Below are 18,636 nucleotides of genomic sequence, written 5' to 3'. Positions count from 1 at the left end.
AAGAAGTTGTTTCCAGTTTTTCGTAATGGTGAGGTGCAAGGTGCGGGTTCTTCTTCTGAATCGGATGATGACTCCATGCATTCTCCATCTTGTTCATCCGATTTTGGTTGATTACTACTTCTGTGATGTTGTTGGCACGTTATTAGTTTATCTGGACTATGCCTCTTGGTGTTAGTTGTGTACTTATCTTTCTTAAATCATAAGTCTCCATCTAGTTCGTGACTATGGTTGTTGAATTGATGTTACTTGTTAGACTGTGACACATCTTTGTATTTTATTGTGATCTCGACTTCATCAATTTGATTTGTTGATCATTGTGATATGGATAATCATTTAGCTACCGAAATCCTTAGTATACATGTTATGTTTGCTTTTTTTGTGACAAGCTATTTTGTAAAATAGCGCTCTATTAGCATGTTATACGTGTGTACCGTATTTTAGAAAGGTACGCTATTTCATTTAGCGCTCTATTTTTTTCGTTGGTTATGATGCTATGTTAGCTGATCTGTGATAACCTATTAACCTGGGTGCTCATTTGTGGGTATCGTGGACGTGTTAGTGATCACTGCTGTCATGATCTTCTTGATAGCTAACTTTTTTAGATGGCGATTTAACCGTACATGGTATGGCTCTGATCTTAGATGCAACAACAATAACTGGAAGTTACCCGCAAAAAAAAAAACAATAACTGGAAGTTGGAACAGATAGATCAAGTCACGGACGCTCTGCTTAACAAAGCTGTACTCCAGTGCACGTTATCAGAAATTACAATTGAAATACTATACATGGGGCGCTCATTCAAACACATTAAATGCCAGAAATGCAATTACAAACAGTAACAGAGAAATTAACATGGCCGTGCATTTAGTTATTCTAGGCCCGCCAAGGGAAACAGGGGAGTAAGGAAAAAATTAGGTTGGTAATTCAAAGCTTAAGAAAATCCTGCAAAAAACGTTGTGTTTGCAGGTAATGCAAAAGGTTGTTTACAGTGTCAAATGGTTGATCATTAATTTTTGAATGTGTCTTTTTATTTCTACCAAAGGGTGACGCAGGACCAAAGTATAATCAACAGAGCTTTCAGTAAGTATACACGAGGAAAATACCGCACTGGAAGCTATACCCTTCTCAAGTTCTCAGACAACTGAAGCGCTGGCAGCCATGTCCAGATTAGTAAGAACGTACTTTTGGCGGAAAAGCCTGGACTTCGTCATCCAACGTATTCATGTGAACTGGCCTGTAGTCTAGTCTAACCTTTTCGTCCTCCCAATACCTATATGAAACATAATGCCAAATTCTCAGACATATGAAATGATGGGATTATTCAACCAAAAAGAACTAATAAAGAGAAGACACTAACCCTATCGTGTGCTTCAGCCACTTCTCGTCATCTCTTTTCTGTGATGAAAAAGAGGAAATGCAATGTTATAAAGAAAAGAAACACGTGGACCGAATGCAAAAGAGCACAAATGATGAGAAGAGCAGCAAACCTTGAAATCTTCCCGAGCATGAGCGCCCCTGCTTTCTTGGCGAGCCTCAGCTGAATACATGGTTAATGCATGCATTTATTAGCAGATTTTCTAATTCTATGGTCTCTATCAAGTCTGAATTCCTGTAGAAACCAATGAAAATGAAGCGCAATTATTAGAAGCATAAAAAACAAGCTGCAGATAACAAAATATAATTTAATGAGAAAGAAACTTACCATATGAGACTTCTGTCACTGATCTTGACATCATGGAAACTTTCCTGCGCTTTACTAATCAGCTCACAGCCTAATAAGTTCAGAAAAAAGTGGAAATTCATCATTATACAACTTTTCATATAGTTTGGAACTGGAGCTTACACATATGCTTCCTACTGCTAGGTGGTCTGAAGATAAATTTACAGTCAAAAAGTATACAAATGGTGTCTTCATACCTTCCGTGAGAGTTTCCTGTGTACGGAACACTGCAGCATTATTTTGCATAATACGTTGCATTTTCAGGCGGATCTTCGAAGTAGGCAGTGATCCATTTGAATTTCTCAGCTTATCCAACCAAGCGATGGTCTTCTCCCCCGCATCTTTTTCAAGAGGTTTCTGTGTCTCTCCTATAAACATGGCGCACCATGATAGAGAATAAGCTAAGAAGAGCAACACGGGATACTAGTCAACCAGACATGAACTTGCCTGGCTTGGAAATCTCAGCAACCCTATTTGCACAAGCCCTCCCAAATACAACAATATCAAGAAGTGAATTCGCACCGAGACGATTTGCACCATGAACAGATGCACAAGCTGCTTCCCCAGCAGCCAACAGACCAGGAATAACTGTGTCTGGGTTATCACCCCTGATATCCACTACCTAATGCGCAAACAAGCAGCACATTGATTACACCATAGGCGTATAATAATAATAATAATAATAATAATAATAATAATAATAACAACAACAACAATAACAATAATAATAATAGAGTAGTAATAATAATAATAATAATAATAATAATAATAATAATAATAATAATAGAGATCCATAATAACGACCGCACTGCATATTCAAAGCATACCTCCCCATGATAATTGGTCGGGATCCCACCCATATTATAGTGCGCAGTCGGCAACACAGGAATAGGATCTTTCGTAACATCAACACCAGCAAAAATAGCAGCAGTTTCAGATATACCAGGAAACCTTTCTTTCAAAATTTCTGGAGGAAGATGATTAAGCTGAAGGTAAATGTGGTCCTTCAATGGTCCTGAAGTAAAAGGATAGAAATAGTAAAATTGTGATAACAACCACATATGATTATTGATTACCACCCAAAGCATAAAAAAGAGAGTGTGCACATACCGACACCACGACCTTCTCGAATTTCCATTGTCATAGATCTTGCAACAATGTCACGAGTTGCAAGATCTCCTGCCATAGGGGCATATCGGCAGTACATGAACTTCTCACCTTCACTGTTCCTGAGAATACCACCTTCACCAGAGACACCTAAAAAACAAATTATCGAACCACTAATTCAAGAAAATTTGGGTGTTTGCCTGATAATTCAATATCAACTGACAAAATATACCATGCACAAGCTAGAGTTAATAAACATGTGACTGCGGTAGGATAAACAAGTTTCAGTATATAAAACCTTCAGTTATGAGGCATCCAGCACCATAAATGCCTGTAGGATGGAACTGCACAAACTCAAGATCCTGCAAATTCAACAAACAGATATAAGTATATAACCATAACATATGGTTAGAAGCTAAATCTACTAGATTTAGTCTAAACGACTGACCTGAAGAGGTAACCCAGCACGTGCAACCATAGCATTGCCATCACCAGTACAGGTGTGAGCTGAAGTAGCTGAGAAGTAAGCTCTGCCATAGCCCTGTTGAGGTTTAGAATAAGACAGCATTAAGTCTGAAAAAAGGTTACTCCCTGCGTTCACAATTACTTTGAGTTCTAGGTTTAGTCAAAGTCAAACTTTGTAAAGTTTGGCTAAATATTCAGGAAAAAATATTAACATCTGCAATGTAAATTTTATAGTTTTAGAATACGGTTGTTGATACTTTTTCCTATACTCTTGGTAAAACATAACAAAGTTTGACTTTGACTAAACACAGGACGCGAACTAAATGAAATCAGAGGGAGTACTAGTTAAGACAGAAAGATTCTTACTCCTGTTGCTATAATAGTATTTCTTGAACGGAAACGATGAAGGGTACCATCCTCCATGTTTAGTGCAATCACCCCCTGGCAGGTGCCTGGAGAAAATAGTATGCATTGATCAGCAGGTCATAAACATGCGGTGCAGAACTGAGGCACTGTAATGATCCTGATAAATAAAGCAAGAAGAGAAAAGAAGTTGTCAGCAAGATGATAGACCTAATTATAACCATTGAGTAACAGCTTGTGTCACCATGCAAAAAGAAAAGCTTAGAAGCTGGCACTGAAAAAAGGCAGCGCATCAATGGCTTAACGCTTATTGAAAAATATCTTGAGCAGGTGAACAAACGCAACAGTTAATACAAAGGGACGAAATAGATCAAACAAATATGGGGCAATTGAAGACTGTTCTTCACATATGGAAATTATGCAAATCTACACCATGTAGTAGAGTATTGCACAATGATTCAAAATAAGCATATCTTGGACCTTGGATAGTACCAGGACACCCAAATAAATAAGTACCTTCCTTGTCCATGATAAGATCCAACGCAAAATATTCAACAAAAAACTGAGTATAGTGCTTCATTGCTTGACCATAAAGGGTGTGTACCATAGCATGCCCAGTTCTGTCAGCAACACAAGCGCATCGATAGGCATGGCCACCTGAAGATTAATTAGAAACAGAGAAAGAACAATAAGAAACATGTTACAGCTGCATATTTGCAAGCTCAAAATGATGATGGAAGACAAAATACCTTTTCCAAAATCTAAGCTTTGACCTCCAAAAGCACGTTGATAAATTTTCCCATCTTCAGTTCTGGAAAATGGTAATCCATAGTTCTCAAGCTCTATAACAGCTTTTGATGCTTCTCTACACATATACTGGATAGCATCTTGGTCACCTGGAATGAATAAGAATAGCAGGTTAAAACCTTAAAATCAAAGGAGTCAAATAAAAAAATAAGCTAACCTCTTGAAACATTGTCATGCATTTCTTAAATTGTTCCTCCTAAACTTACCAAGCCAATCACTTCCTTTGACTGTATCATACATATGCCACCTCCAGTCATCTTCAGTCATGTTTCCAAGAGCGGCGTTTATACCTCCCTGAATTATGAAGTGTTAATAACGAAAGACAAAAACACATAGAGCATTCTCCTGCAGGCAGGAGTGCACAACAAAACATATAAATCATCATCCAGATATGTACAACAAAGCCTTGAATCTTATACTCACCTACAAAACTAAGTACAAATTTTCCCACATGCTCAGTGAGTTTATATATTGATCCATCGGGAGTGAGAATGATGGAACAATCAAAAGTATAGGGTGTGGAACTATAGATAACTTTAATTAGCAATATAATAAGGATTAAAATGGACACAAAATAAACTAAACTATTGGGAAGGAAATACAAGAATGCACAAACTTAACAGATGACCATCCCATAACAAACTTCAAGCGGCTTCAAACCTAAGTTACAAAAGGACAATAATCATGCAAGTACCACCGTTGTCCGAAGTTCCGATTTCTGAATCTACTTTAATACAGGTAAACCACGTACGGATTCATGACTTCATTCTTACATGAACTACCAGTGAGCAAGCATAAAACATGAAATTTCCAAAATAAAGAATAACAATCTGAAAGTGGTACCATTGTACACACTTCAAGTCTACCTAACTTCAAGAGGGACAACTGCTACATTCAGTTTTCCAAAATTCTTCGCGTGAATTGATAAAGTTGCAGTCCAATTAAACACATCTTCCAGTTTGCAGCTTGCATTTCACACAGAATAAACCAGCCGGTCTGACCAGGACAAACAGAAAAGCAGGTGGTCCAATACCTGTGCTGCCACAGTATGTGACCGTGTGGGGAACAGCTTGGTGATGCAGGCAGTGTTGAACCCAAGCTCTGCGAGCCCAATCGCCGCCCTGAGCCCAGCGCCTCCAGCTCCGACCACAACCGCATCGTATGTGTGATCCACCACCGTGTAGGACTGCAATTACAAGCACAAACCCCAGTCCATTATCATCGGAATCTCATAGCACAACAATTGTGAAATCGACTGAAGCAAATCATGTAGCATCACGTTAAATCTTACCGTAGTGGTCCAACTACACATGACTATCACCAAAACTGTTCCCGGATAGTTTGCCCATTTTGTATAAATAAAATACACTTCAAAACGAGGGTGTCACCATCACCGACCGCATCACGACCACGGATGACGGATCAAGACATTACTACACCAAATAGGGCCAAGAAATGTGGGTGTAGGCAGCCTAGATGCGATGAATCGAGGGGACGAGGTGGTGGAAGCGACGAGTTACCGAGGTAGTAGATGAAAAGCGCCTGGAGGTGGCGGCTGCAGCGGCGGCCTTGGCCTCCCTGAGGCCCCGCGACACGCAGCTGCGCCACATCTCGCAGATCGGGAACGGCCCCTCGCGCACGCGGATGTAGCCATGTAGGTTTCGGCTCGGGCATGTGGGTGGGTGGAGGGAAGGAGCACGGGAGGGAGAGGGAAGGAAGGCAGGCGGCTCCGGTAGGCGGCGGGGCGTGGAGTGGTGGGGAACGAGAAGGGGAGTGCGCGCGCACTCCCTTGTCTTACCCAGATTGTCAATTTCAAACACTAAACCACTTAGTAAAACCAATTACATTCTTGACATATCTCTACGCATTATTAAGCAAAAAAAATATACTGTATACACTATGAATTTACTTAGCTAAACAAGTAATGAAAAATGATGTACAAATTCTGTTGATCATAGCTGACAAGTGACAACATGATCTACTTTGGATGAAATGTATCACCATTCAGGATGAGCTATTGACTGCTGACTAGGGGTCAATGAAATTTTCACCGTCCTTCGTATTGAGAATAGATGAGATGCTTCACAAAAGTCGATCCAGTTGCAAAATAACAGTTCTGGTGAAACTATGCTTGGAAATGTTCAAAATAACAAGCTACACTAGCTTTCTAAAAAGATTTATATTTTGGAACTGAAATTATACTTCATATTGTTTAAATGAATTTATGTGTAATTACTTGAAGTAATTCAAATTTTGACTACAAGTATGTGAAATAATATTCATAAAATTGTATTCAAGTATGTACAAATTTAGGGAAGATCAAGAAGGAAGATGAAAAATTCTAAACCTTGCTATAGACATTTATGAGTGGTATTTGCATATCATTATTGATAAATTAAAATAATGTGTATAAATACTCCTAAAAATATGCAACTTGCCATGGTGTCATATTATGGAAAAAAGCATCACAAAAAAAATATGGTTTGGACAAAATTTGAAAGTGCTAGCCTGTCACGCATCCTCCTCAAGGTTGACATGGCACGCACTTTTGATTCGATCGCATGGCCCTTCCTCTTTGAGGCGCTACACCATTATGGCTTCGGAGACCACTTCCTGGAGTGGATTGCCATCCTGATGTCTTCCGCAAGAACGCGTGTGTTGATCAACGGCGACCCTAGACCAGCAATTTGGCACCGGCGAGGACTATGCCAAGGTGATCCCATTTCGTCGCAGCTCTTCGTCCTCACCATCAACACGCTTGGGAAGCTCTTCCGACACGCCGGCGAGCTCGGAATCCTACGGCAACAACACCCTCAGGCACAGATACCCATGATCTCCCTCTACGCCATTACGTCATCCTATTATGTCACCCGATGCTGAAAGAGATCGTAACCGTAAAGGAAACGTTGAACCTATTTGTTTGTGCTTCCGGCCTATGCGTAAACTACACGCAAAGCAACACCACTCTGATATGATGCTCATCTGAGGTGGTGGCCGGGGTCGTCACCGACGTGGGTTGCTCTGTCATCGAGCTTCCACTAACCTACATGGGCACCCCCTAACAATTAGAAAGCCAATTGTTGTACAGTTACATCCAGTGAATGATAGGGTAGCAGGGAAGCTCCCTACCTACAAGGTAAGGCTCATGGACAAAGCCGGTCGACTCGCTTTGCTGAAATATGTCCCCGGCTCCATCCCGATACGCCAGCTGCTCGTCATAGCCCCTACTAAGAAGACCATTAAGAAGAAAAAGGCCCCCTCTCCCGAAAGTTCTCGTCTCCTCCACCGCTCACCCTCCGTTCTTCTCCAGATCCGGGCCGGTCGGCCCCTCCCCGTCCCTTCTCCGGCGTTTGCCGGCATTGTGGTGGGTGAGGGACCCCTCCATGTATAGTAGTAGTTAGTTTTAGGTCTAGGTTTCGGCTTGATGCTGGTTCTTCGTTGTGGCTCCATGCCTGTTTGGAGTGAGTTGCTGGCGCTTTCGAGCGGCGCCTGGCGGCTCTCGGTGTTGGCTCTCCTGGTTCTGGCGGCGGGGTGTTGTGGGTGGCCGGAGGGTGTGACGGCGACATCTCCTTCTAGAATAAGCTCGCGTTTGTCTTGCGGGCTCGTCTTCTCCGGTCAAGGCTCCAAGATTTTTCTTTCTCGTCATGGTGACGTTGAGGAAATTATGCTTGGCGTTCTTGGCTGCCGGTTGACGGGTCTGCGGCTGGGAAGCTCGGAAGCTTCTCGTTGGAGGGCATTTGCGGTGGCCCTGTCTTGGCTGCCGCCTTCTATGGTCGTAGGGCGACCCCTCTGTCCTCTGTCGCTGGTGTCAGTCCAGCGGATGCGGATCTTCAACCTCCAGGATGTCGTGCCAAAGAGGAGGCCTTTCAGCTCCATCACCGTTGGCTCCCGGAGCTCCATCCCAAGTGGTAGCGTCCCCGGCGATGGCGTTCTTGGCGGTGGTGAGATGCAGTGGTGCGGTGGACAAGGAGCTGGACCCGATTGCTTTCTCAGTTTTAGATCTAGGGTCCCTAGTGCAAATTGGACGGACTTGGTTGTAATTTCTGAACTTCTTATGGTTTGTCTTGTAAGTTGTAACTCCACCGCTTTTAATCAATAGAGCTTCTCGGTCCTTCGGGACCTCCCCTGTTAAAAAAAAAAGAAGACCATTAAGATGATCGTGAAGATCCAATGAGGGTTCTTATGCGAGGGGTGTGCTTATACCAACGGTGGACATTGCCACATCAACTGGCAGCGCGTTGTGAGTCCACCCACCCTAGGCGGCCTGGGACGATCTGGAATGCACGAGCCTTGCTCTGCGCTTTGAGATGGCTCTGGCTCAGTCACACCCGCTCCTTGTTCTTTGCATCTACCACCATGCAGGTCGGAGACGGACTCTCAACCATGTTCTATGAGGACCTTTGGTTGCACGGCAGCTCCATCAGCGAGGTTGCGCCCATGCTCTACGCGTGCATCCCCAAGTGAAGAAGAAAGTCAAGGATTGTGGTCAACGGCTTACATGAACACAATTAAGCATGGGACATACACAGTGTCTTGGGCTTGCACGAGATATGCTAGTACCTGGTGCTATGGCAGACTATAGAGGGCATACAGCTCACTAATGTCCCAGACTAACTAATTTGGAAGTGGACACCCAACAGCGTCTACTCTGCTCGCTCTGCCTACCTAGCCATGTTCCAAGGCTCAGTGACATACCCAACATGGAAGCCCATCTGGAAGACATACCCCCACCCCCAACGTCAAGTTTTTCCAACGGTTAGTCTTCCCAAATCGTTGTAGTGATGCCAGTCGTTTGGCGAGAATAGGCCTGCAACACTATTCGCGATATCTCTGTGCGATCAAGAGCATGAATCCATGCGTCACTCAATTTCTCATCGAGTGCCCCTTTGCCAAACATATCTGGCACGAGGCCCTGGCTTGGATGCGCATGTTGTGCCGAACGCCAAATGACATGGATGAATCCATTTTTTCCTGGTTCGTAGGTACAAAGCTTGCAACACCCAATCCTCTTTGCAAGGGGCTTGGGACAACAACACTCCTCCTAACCCTGGATGATGTGGAAGCACCGGAACATTTGTGTATTCGATGGCGCACAACCCTCTGTCACCAACCTAATGAACAAGATCAAGGAAGATGTGTCCCTTTTGGCCTTAGGCCTTAGGCCTTCGTGTTGCCTTGTCGATGACATGGGATGTACACTAGAATTTCTTTTTGAAACTCTGTAACTCACCTCCTAGGAGGCTTGTATCTATCTTTTCAATGAAATGAGACGCAAAGATCCTTTGCATTTTCTCGAGAGAAAAAAAAGTTTGAAAGTACATGTGTCACAAAATAGCTAATCAATAACCCCTTATATCCATAATAATTGTCTTGGTTTTAGTTTAAACTTAAATTAAAAAGCATGACATGTATTATAGACTGGTTTCTTTCATTAATCGTTACATAACAAACTCTTCTCATGGGCCATGGGGTTTTACGGGACCTTGATGTTTGTATTTGATTTTTACAATTGTATGCACGGGGATAGTGTGGAAACTCAACGGCAAAAATGTGTTACATACAAAAAAGAAGCGAATCAAAAAATTTAAACTAGTTGATGTAACAAAATTACAGTTGCAACACACTTGAATTTCATCTAAGACGAATCACAACGTAAATTCAACATTTAAGCATGTTTTTTCTTGGTTGCATCCCAACTTGTAACTAAGAAAATCTGAGTTGCAACCCGACTTGCAATTGGAAAATTCTCAATTGCAACACCACTTGTAACAGGTGTGAAGCACTTGCAACTTAGAAAAAACTCAATAGTAATCTTATTTGTACCTGAAAATATCTCAATTACAACCGGACTTATAAATAGAAAAAAAATATTGCAACTAAAGAAAAACTCAAATGCAAACCCACTTGCAATTGGAAAAAATACTCAGTTGCAAATCCACTTGCAATTGAAAAAAATACGTCGCAACCCCACTTTTAACAGAAAATCTTAGTTGCAACCCCACTTGTAATAGGAAATCTTAGTTGGAACTCCATTTGTAACATAAAATCTTAGTTGTAACACCAATTGGAACCCCCACGGATATTGCAAATCACGACGCAATACAAGATGTTAGAGCATCTCCACTCGTGCCCCCGTCGAGGCCCCCGGCGAGCGTTTTTTCCATCCGGACGGCGTAATTCGGCCCAGTCGCGCCCCCGGTTCCTCGTTTTCGTCCGGATTTGGCCCTTCATCCATCCGGCGATCCCACGCCACCCCCGTCCCCCCGGGGAGCGCTCGGGGACTCCGGACGAGTGAAAAGCGGGGAAGGGCCCGATCTGTCGGTGACTCGACGCACGAACCCCACCGCCACATCGCTCAAAATCTCCCCCACCCCTCGTATCTCTCTCGCCGCCGGCACCACCCCGCCGGCTTGTTGCCCAGATTCCGCCGCCCCTCCTTCCCCACCTGCCTATATTCCGCCGTCTTTGGACGACGGCCTATCTGGCTGCTCTTCCGCCGGCCTGTTTTCCGGCCCGCTTGCTCCTCGTCGCTCGCGGCTCGGGTTGCCTCGACCACGCCCGTCGGTGTTCGTCCATTTGCCTCGCCGGCCATGGACTCGGACGAAGAGGAGGAGCAGATGTTCGTCGAGCTTATGCAAGAAGAGATGGCAGCAGCCGCCCAAGACGACGAGCACATGATGATCCTTGGTTGCTTGGCAAGCATGTACGCCGGACCGGCAACTCGTCGACGTGGTGGGTCGGCACGAGGTCGCCGGAAGTGCAAGCCGAGACAGCGAATGGAGGGCTACCGCATGTTGTACGCCGACTACTTCGCCGACAATCCATTGCACGGTGAGAGTGTTTTCCGGCGTTGTTTCGGGATGAGCGAAAGCTATTTCGCAAATTGTGTATGCCATCCGCCACTTTGATCCCTACTTCGGATGCAAGGCGGATTGCACTCTGGTTTGGTTGGATTTTCGTCACCTGCGAAGTGCACAGTGGCTATGAGGATGCTGGCGTATGGAGCTCCCGGTGATACTGCAGATGACTATCTTCGGATGGCGGAGTCCACCGCCCTTGATTGTTTCTACCGGTTCTGCAGGGCCGTCATAGCAGTGTTCGGGGACTATTTCTTGAGATCACCCACTGTCGAAGACACTCAGAGGATCCTTGCAACAAATGAAGCTAGGGGTTTTCCGGGGATGCTTGGAAGCATTGATCGCATGCATTGGCAATGGAAGAACTGTCCGTTTGCGTGGCGGGGAATGTACAAGGGTCACAAAAAGGCTGCACTGTGATACTTGAAGCGGTGGCTACCCATGATCTTTGGATTTGGCACTCTTTCTTTGGTATGCCTGGATCCAACAATGACATCAACGTCCTAAACCGATCCCCGGTCTTTTCCAAGCTTGTTGAGGGTCATGCTCCTCCGGTGGACTATGTGATCAATGGTCGGCACTACAACAAAGGATACTACCTTGCGAGACGGTATCTATCCAAAGTGGGCAACATTTGTGAAGACTATCTCCAACCCTGGCACCCCCAAACTTTGCGAGTTTGTCAAGAAACAAGAAGCTTGCCGAAAAGACGTCGAGCGAGCATTTGGTGTCCTCCAGCGAGAGATTTCGTCGTCGTCCGGTTCCCCGCTATGACTTGGTCCAAAGATCAGATGTGGGAGGTGATGAACTGCTGTGTGTGCCTACACAATATGATTATTGAAGATGAGCGAAAGCATCCGGTTCCTCTGGCTGAGCAAGAAGCACCATATGAGAGAGAGGGTCCTCTTGCACAGCCCTAATCACCAGGTGCCTCCATCATGGGCCGCCTTCTTTGCTATGCGCCAGGAGATTCGAGACTCTACAATGCATCAGCTGCTGCAAGATGATCTGGTGGAGCACATATGGAGGCTCCGAGGCAACGCCAACGCCGACGCCAACTAGTCTGTCTTAATTTGTTTGAAAAATTGTGAAATTGTGTGCTTCTTGTTAAACATTGTACTGATTATCGCCGAATTTGTTTCAGCAATTTTCGTACTCTTGTTTGCCGAACTTGTTAAATTTTATGTTCAATTTGTTTGAAATATGTCAAATGGTCGAGGTTGGGGGTTTCCTGCCGGGGGGACGGCTGGAACTTCGGCGCTCCCCACGCCAAATCTTCATCCAATCCGGACGAAAATTTCGCCGGATTTGGGCGTGGGGAGCGCCAACGAGTGGGGATGCTCTTAGGAATAGCCGAAGCAAGTGTTTGTCTACCACGACAAAAGAGAAGTAGCCCTCTAAGATACAATTAGCAATTCTAAATCCAAATTAACGAGCAATGCAATAGAGAAAGAAAAGAAATAAAAAAAAGGAAAAAAAAGATTGTGCAACTGAAGGAACCGATGCAATAGCCCACACAAGGTGTGGCAACAATAGTAGCCCAAAATGCCTCAGTGTGGAGAATTTTACGTTGCTTCCTAGACAATGGAAAATGTGAAGCAGGTTACACAAATCTTGGCACCTAAATCCAACGATAGGTTATGAGCTGAGAATTAGCAAAATCATTTTTTTATGTTTGTAACATTTTTTAATCATATGTGGAGAAATAAACTAAAAGTTTCATCATTTCAAAAACACACATGCAACAAAAGAATGGGTGTATGCAACAAATTCCATTGATAACAGCAAATCACCGACAAGAAGCACCAACGCAGCGGGTAATGACTCCAATAAGAAAAGAAGAAGTGTGACCAATGGATCGGCGGATCAGGCGGGAGCTGTTGAGCAGCCCCGCCAAACGCAATGAGGATCTTATGTTGGAACTGTCGCGGTTTGGGGTCGGACGCGACGGTTGGCGAGCTCCGATGGTTGGTGAGAGTTCATCGGCCCTCCCTCCTCTTTCTTTACGAAACGAGAGATGGGGGATGCCCAAGTTAAAAGATTCATGTGGTCGTTGGGTTATTCTGGTTGTTATGCTATGAGTAGTTACGGCCTAAGCGGTGGCTTGGTCCTGTTTTGGTTATCTTCTGTTTTTGTTTCTGTTATGCCTTGTAATTCACGGTGTATTGATGTTCATATCACACCGGAGAACGGAATAAAATGGAGAGCAACCTTTGTTTATGGTGAACCTCGTCGAGAACGTCGGCACGAGTTCTGGGAGTTTCTCCGGTTTATGCGAGCTCAGTGGAATGGTCCTTGGTTATGTTGTGGGGACTTTAACGAGGTGTTGAGCCAAGATGAACATCTAGGGCCTCGGAATAGGACCGAATCACAGATTAATGCTTTCCGTGACTGCCTTCAAGATTGCGAGTTGATGGACTTGGGTTTTGAGGGCCCAAAATTCACATGGAGCAATCGACAGGGTATTGATAGTAATGAGAAGGCTAGGCTTAACAGGGCTGTCGCAAATGGGAGTTTTTCGGGTATGGTTGAGGCCTGCTCGGTGGAGAATATTATTACTACATCCTCAGATCACTATGCGATTCTCATCTCATTGATGAGGAGTTCGCGAAGTGAGGTGCGTCACCGGTGCGGCATGGTTTCGGGTTCGAGGCGATGTGGCTGAGAGCTCCCGACTATAAAGACGTCCTCGAGAAATCATGGGCGGAGAAGAGAAGTGGGGCTGCGCCTGCGCAGGCCATGTGGTCAACTCTAAACCATGTTGCGTCGTCTCTAAAAGGCTGGAGCCGTGCCACTTTTGGTTCGGTCGGAAAGAAGATCGGGCAGCTCGAGGGGAAGTTACGTGATATCCGTGAACGAGAGCTGGTCGAGCAAAATTCTGTGGAAGAAAAGGAGGCGGAGCATGAGCTTTGCGAGCTTTTTGAATGGGAGGAAATTATGGCTCGCCAAAGATCCCGTGTTGATTGGCTCAAAGAGGGTGACCGCAATACTTCCTTCTTCCATGCAAGGGCTACGGCACGCCGTAAAGCGAATAAAATTGATATGCTTCTACATGCGGATGGCTCAAAATGTGAGGTGCAAGCAGAGATTAAAGGTATGGTTCACAATTTTTATGAGGACCTTTTCTCTTCACAGACTTATACTTCAGTGGATGCAGTGTTGGATGCTATTCCAAATAAAGTGACGGCTGATATGAACGAGGAGCTTTGCAAACAATATACTGATGATGAGATTGGAGCCGCTTTATTTTAAATGGGTCCAACTAAAGCGCCCGGGCCCGATGGATTTCTGCGTTGTTCTATCGGACTCATTGGGACTTTTAAGGAAGAAATGCAGTAATGCTGTTAGGGCCTTCATCCGGGGAGGTGAAGTTCGGAGGGGTTTTGTGATTCGATCATTGTTCTCATCCCAAAGGTTACAAAACCGAAACACCGAAGAACTTCCGGCCAATCGGTTTATGCAACGTAATTTATAAGATTGCTTCCAAAGTGTTGGCGAATCGGTTGAAGTTGATTACTGCCCTTTATTATTTCCGAACAACAGAGCGCTTTTGTTCCTGGAAGACTTATTACGGACAATGCTCTTATTGCTTTCGAATGTTTGCATACTATTCGACATCAACGATGCAAGAGCCCATACTTTGCTCTTAAGATTGACATGATGAAGGCTTATGATAGAGTGGAGTGGGACTATTTACATGGATGTCTTAGTAAGCTTGGTTTTGCACCTTCGTGGATTCAATCAGTCATGAGGTGTGTGACTTGTGTTCGCTATGCTGTCCGTGTTAACGGCGAGCTGACTGAAACGGTGGTGCCATCTAGGGGCATTCGCAGAGGGACCCCATTAGTCCCTATCTTTTTCTTTTATGCACCGAAGGATTGTCATGTTTCATCGCAACAAAAGGAGGACCGTGGTGAGCTCTATGGAATTAAAAATGGTAGACTCGGTCCCCCTATATCACATTTACTGTTTGCAGATGACAGTATTTTCTTTGCTCGGAGTGATGATAGGAGTGTGGAGGCCCTTAAGGTTACATTGAAGACATACTGCGATGGATCTGGACAAAAAGTAAATTTGGACAAATCGTCGGTTTTCTTCGGTAACCGGTGTAATGATGTGGTCAAGAATAGAGTGAAGGACAGCCTGGGTGTTCGGAGCGAGATACTCAATGAAAGATATTTGGGTATGCCAACTTCGGTTAGGCGCTCCCAGCGACCACGTTTAATTTTCTTTATGAAATGATCTGGAAGTGTATCAACGGTGTGGCGGATCGGCCTTTGTCTAGAGCTGGGAAAGAAACTTTTTTGAAGGCTGTTGTCCAAGCTATTCCTACATATGTTATGAGTTGTTTCCAAATCCCTATCTCAACATGTAGTAAGATGCGATCCACCGTGGAAACTCAGTGGTGGGGTATTGAGGATGGGAAAAGGAAACCTCACTGGAGATCCTGGGAGTGGCTCTCTGCGCCTAAAACTCTCGGCGGTATGGGCTTCCGAGATATGGTCTTGTTCAATCAGGCTATGCTTGGTAGACAGGGCTGGAGACTACTCACCGAGCCTTCCTCGTTGTGTGCCAGGGTCTTAAAAGGAAGGTACTTCCCTGATGTCTACGGGTGCTTCTATTCTTGTAGACAGTGTTGGGCCTCCAAGAGCAGAGGTTTGTAGAACAGCAGCAAGTTTCCCTTAAGTGGATCACCCAAGGTTTATCGAACTCAGGGAGGAAGAGGTCAAAGATATCCCTCTCACGCAACCCTGCAACCACAAAGCAAGAAGTCTCTTGTGTCCCCAACACACCTAATAGGTGCACTAGTTCGGCGAAGAGATAGTGAAATACGAGTGGTATGAATAAATGCGAGCGGTAGTAACGGCGCCGAGAAAAGTGCTTGCTGGCGTGTGGTTGATGGTGGTAATATTGCGGGGAAGTACGAGATGCGGTAAAACGGTAAACAAGCGGCGGTAGCGATATTTAGGAACAAGGCCTAGGGATCATACTTTCACTAGTGGACACTCTCAACATTGATCACATAACGGAATAAATAGATAGATGCTAGACTCTACACCCTCTTGTTGGATGATGAACACCACTAACTGTGTAGGATTACACGAACCCTCAATGCTGGAGTTAACAAGCTCCACAATATTCGATGTTCATATTTAAATAACCTTAGAGTGCATGACGAGATCAACATAACCAAACCAAGTACTAACATAGCATGCACACTGTCACCTTCACACTACGAAAGGAGGAATAGATCACATCAATACTATCATAGCAATAGTTAACTTCATAATCTACAAGAGATCACAATCATAGCCTACGCCAAGTACTACACGATGCACACACTTGTCACCATTACACCGTGCGGGAGGAATAAACTACTTTAATAACATCACTAGAGTAGCACGCAGATAAATTGTGATACAAAACACATTACAATCATAAAGGGATATAAATAAGCACTTCACTATGCCATTCATAACGGTGAATAAGTATTACGTAAAATATAGCCTAAGAGACCCACACGGTGCACACACTTGTCACCTTTACACACGTGGGACAAGGAGTCTCCAGGAGATCACATAAGTAAAACCCACTTGACTAGCATAATGACATCTAGATTACAAGCATCATCATATGAATCTCAATCATGTAAGGCAGCTCATGAGATTATTGTATTGAAGTACATAGGAGAGAGATTAACCACATAGCTACCGGTACAGCCCCGAGCCTCGATGGAGAACTACTCCCTCCTCATGGGAGACAGCGGCGTTGATGAAGATGGCGGTGGTGTCGATGGAGGAGCCTTCAGGGGCACTTCCCCGTCCCGGCGGCGTGCCGGAACAGAGACTCCTATCCCCCAGATCTTGGCTTCGCGATGGCGGCGGCTCTGGAAGGTTTCTCGTACCGTGGCTTTTCCGTGTAGAGGTTTTAGGTCAGGGACCTTTTTATAGGCGAAGAGGCGGAGTCGGAGAGGCGACGAGGCGGCGACACAACAGGGGGGCGCGGGCCCCCCTTGGCCGCGCCACGGTCATGTGTGGTGGGCCTGTGGCCCCCCTCGGCGACTCTCGGGTGTTACGGAAGCTTCGTGGAAAAATAGGATGCTTGGGCCTTGATTTCGTCCGATTCGGAGAATATTTCCTTACTAGGATTTACGGAACCAAAAACAGCGAGAAAACGAGAGCGGCCCTTCGGCATCTCGTCAATAGGTTAGTTCCGGAAAACGCATAATAATGATATAAAGTATGCATAAAACATGTATATATCATCAATAATGTGGCATGGAACATAAGAAATTATCGATACGTCGGAGACGTATCAGCATCCCCAAGCTTAGTTCTGCTGCCGTCCGAGCGGGTAAACGATAACACAGATAATTTCTGGAGTGACATGCCATCATAACCTTGATCATACTATTGTAAACATATGTAATGAATGCAGCGATCAAAACAATGGTAATGACATGAGTAAACAAATGAATCATAAAGCAAAGACTTTTCATGAATAGTACTTAAAGACAAGCATCAATAAGTCTTGCATAAGAGTTAACTCATAAAGCAATAAATCAAAGTAAAGGTATTGAAGCAACACAAAGGAAGATTAAGTTTCAGCGGTTGCTTTCAACTTATAACATGTGTATCTCATGGATAATTGTCAACATAGAGTAATATAACAAGTGCAATATGCAAGTATGTAGGAATCAATGCACAGTTCACACAAGTGTTTGCTTCTTGAGGTGGAGAGAAATAGGTGAAGCTGACTCAACATAAAAGTAAAAGAAAGGTCCTTCAAAGAGGAAAAGCATCGATTGCTATATTTGTGCTAGAGCTTTTATTTTGAAAACATGAAACAATTTTGTCAACGGTAGTAATAAAGCATATGTATTATGTAAATTATATCTTACAAGTTGCAAGCCTCATGCATAGTATACTAATAGTGCCCGCACCTTGTCCTAATTAGCTTGGACTACGGGATCATCGCAATACACATGTTTTAACCAAGTGTCACAAAGGGGTACCTCCATGCCGCTCGTACAAAGGTCTAAGGAGAAAGCTCGCATTTTGGATTTCTCGCTTTTGATTATTCTCAACTTAGACATCCATACCGGGACAACATGGACAACGAGATAATGGACTCCTCTTTAATGCATAAGCATGTAGCAACAATTAGTGTTCTCATATGAGATTGAGGATATATGTCCAAAGCTGAAACTTCCACCATGATTCATGGCTTTAGTTAGCGGCCCAATGTTCTTCTCTAACAATATGCATGCTCCAACCATTAAGGTGGTAGATATCTCTTACTTCGAGACAAGACGGA

General features: G+C 44.3%; 1 pseudogene; it reads right to left on the bottom strand.

Annotated features, from left to right (window-relative positions):
• Positions 1 to 1,167: 1,167 nt before the first annotated feature.
• On the bottom strand, positions 1,168 to 6,072 carry LOC124704443 (annotated as a pseudogene).
• Positions 6,073 to 18,636: the final 12,564 nt, after the last annotated feature.

This window comes from Lolium rigidum, chromosome 3 (assembly GCF_022539505.1).
Source record: "Lolium rigidum isolate FL_2022 chromosome 3, APGP_CSIRO_Lrig_0.1, whole genome shotgun sequence".
NCBI classification, from domain to species: domain Eukaryota; kingdom Viridiplantae; phylum Streptophyta; class Magnoliopsida; order Poales; family Poaceae; genus Lolium; species Lolium rigidum.
Note: the sequence above shows the minus strand (reverse complement) of the source record. Positions and strands in the feature narration are given on the sequence as shown.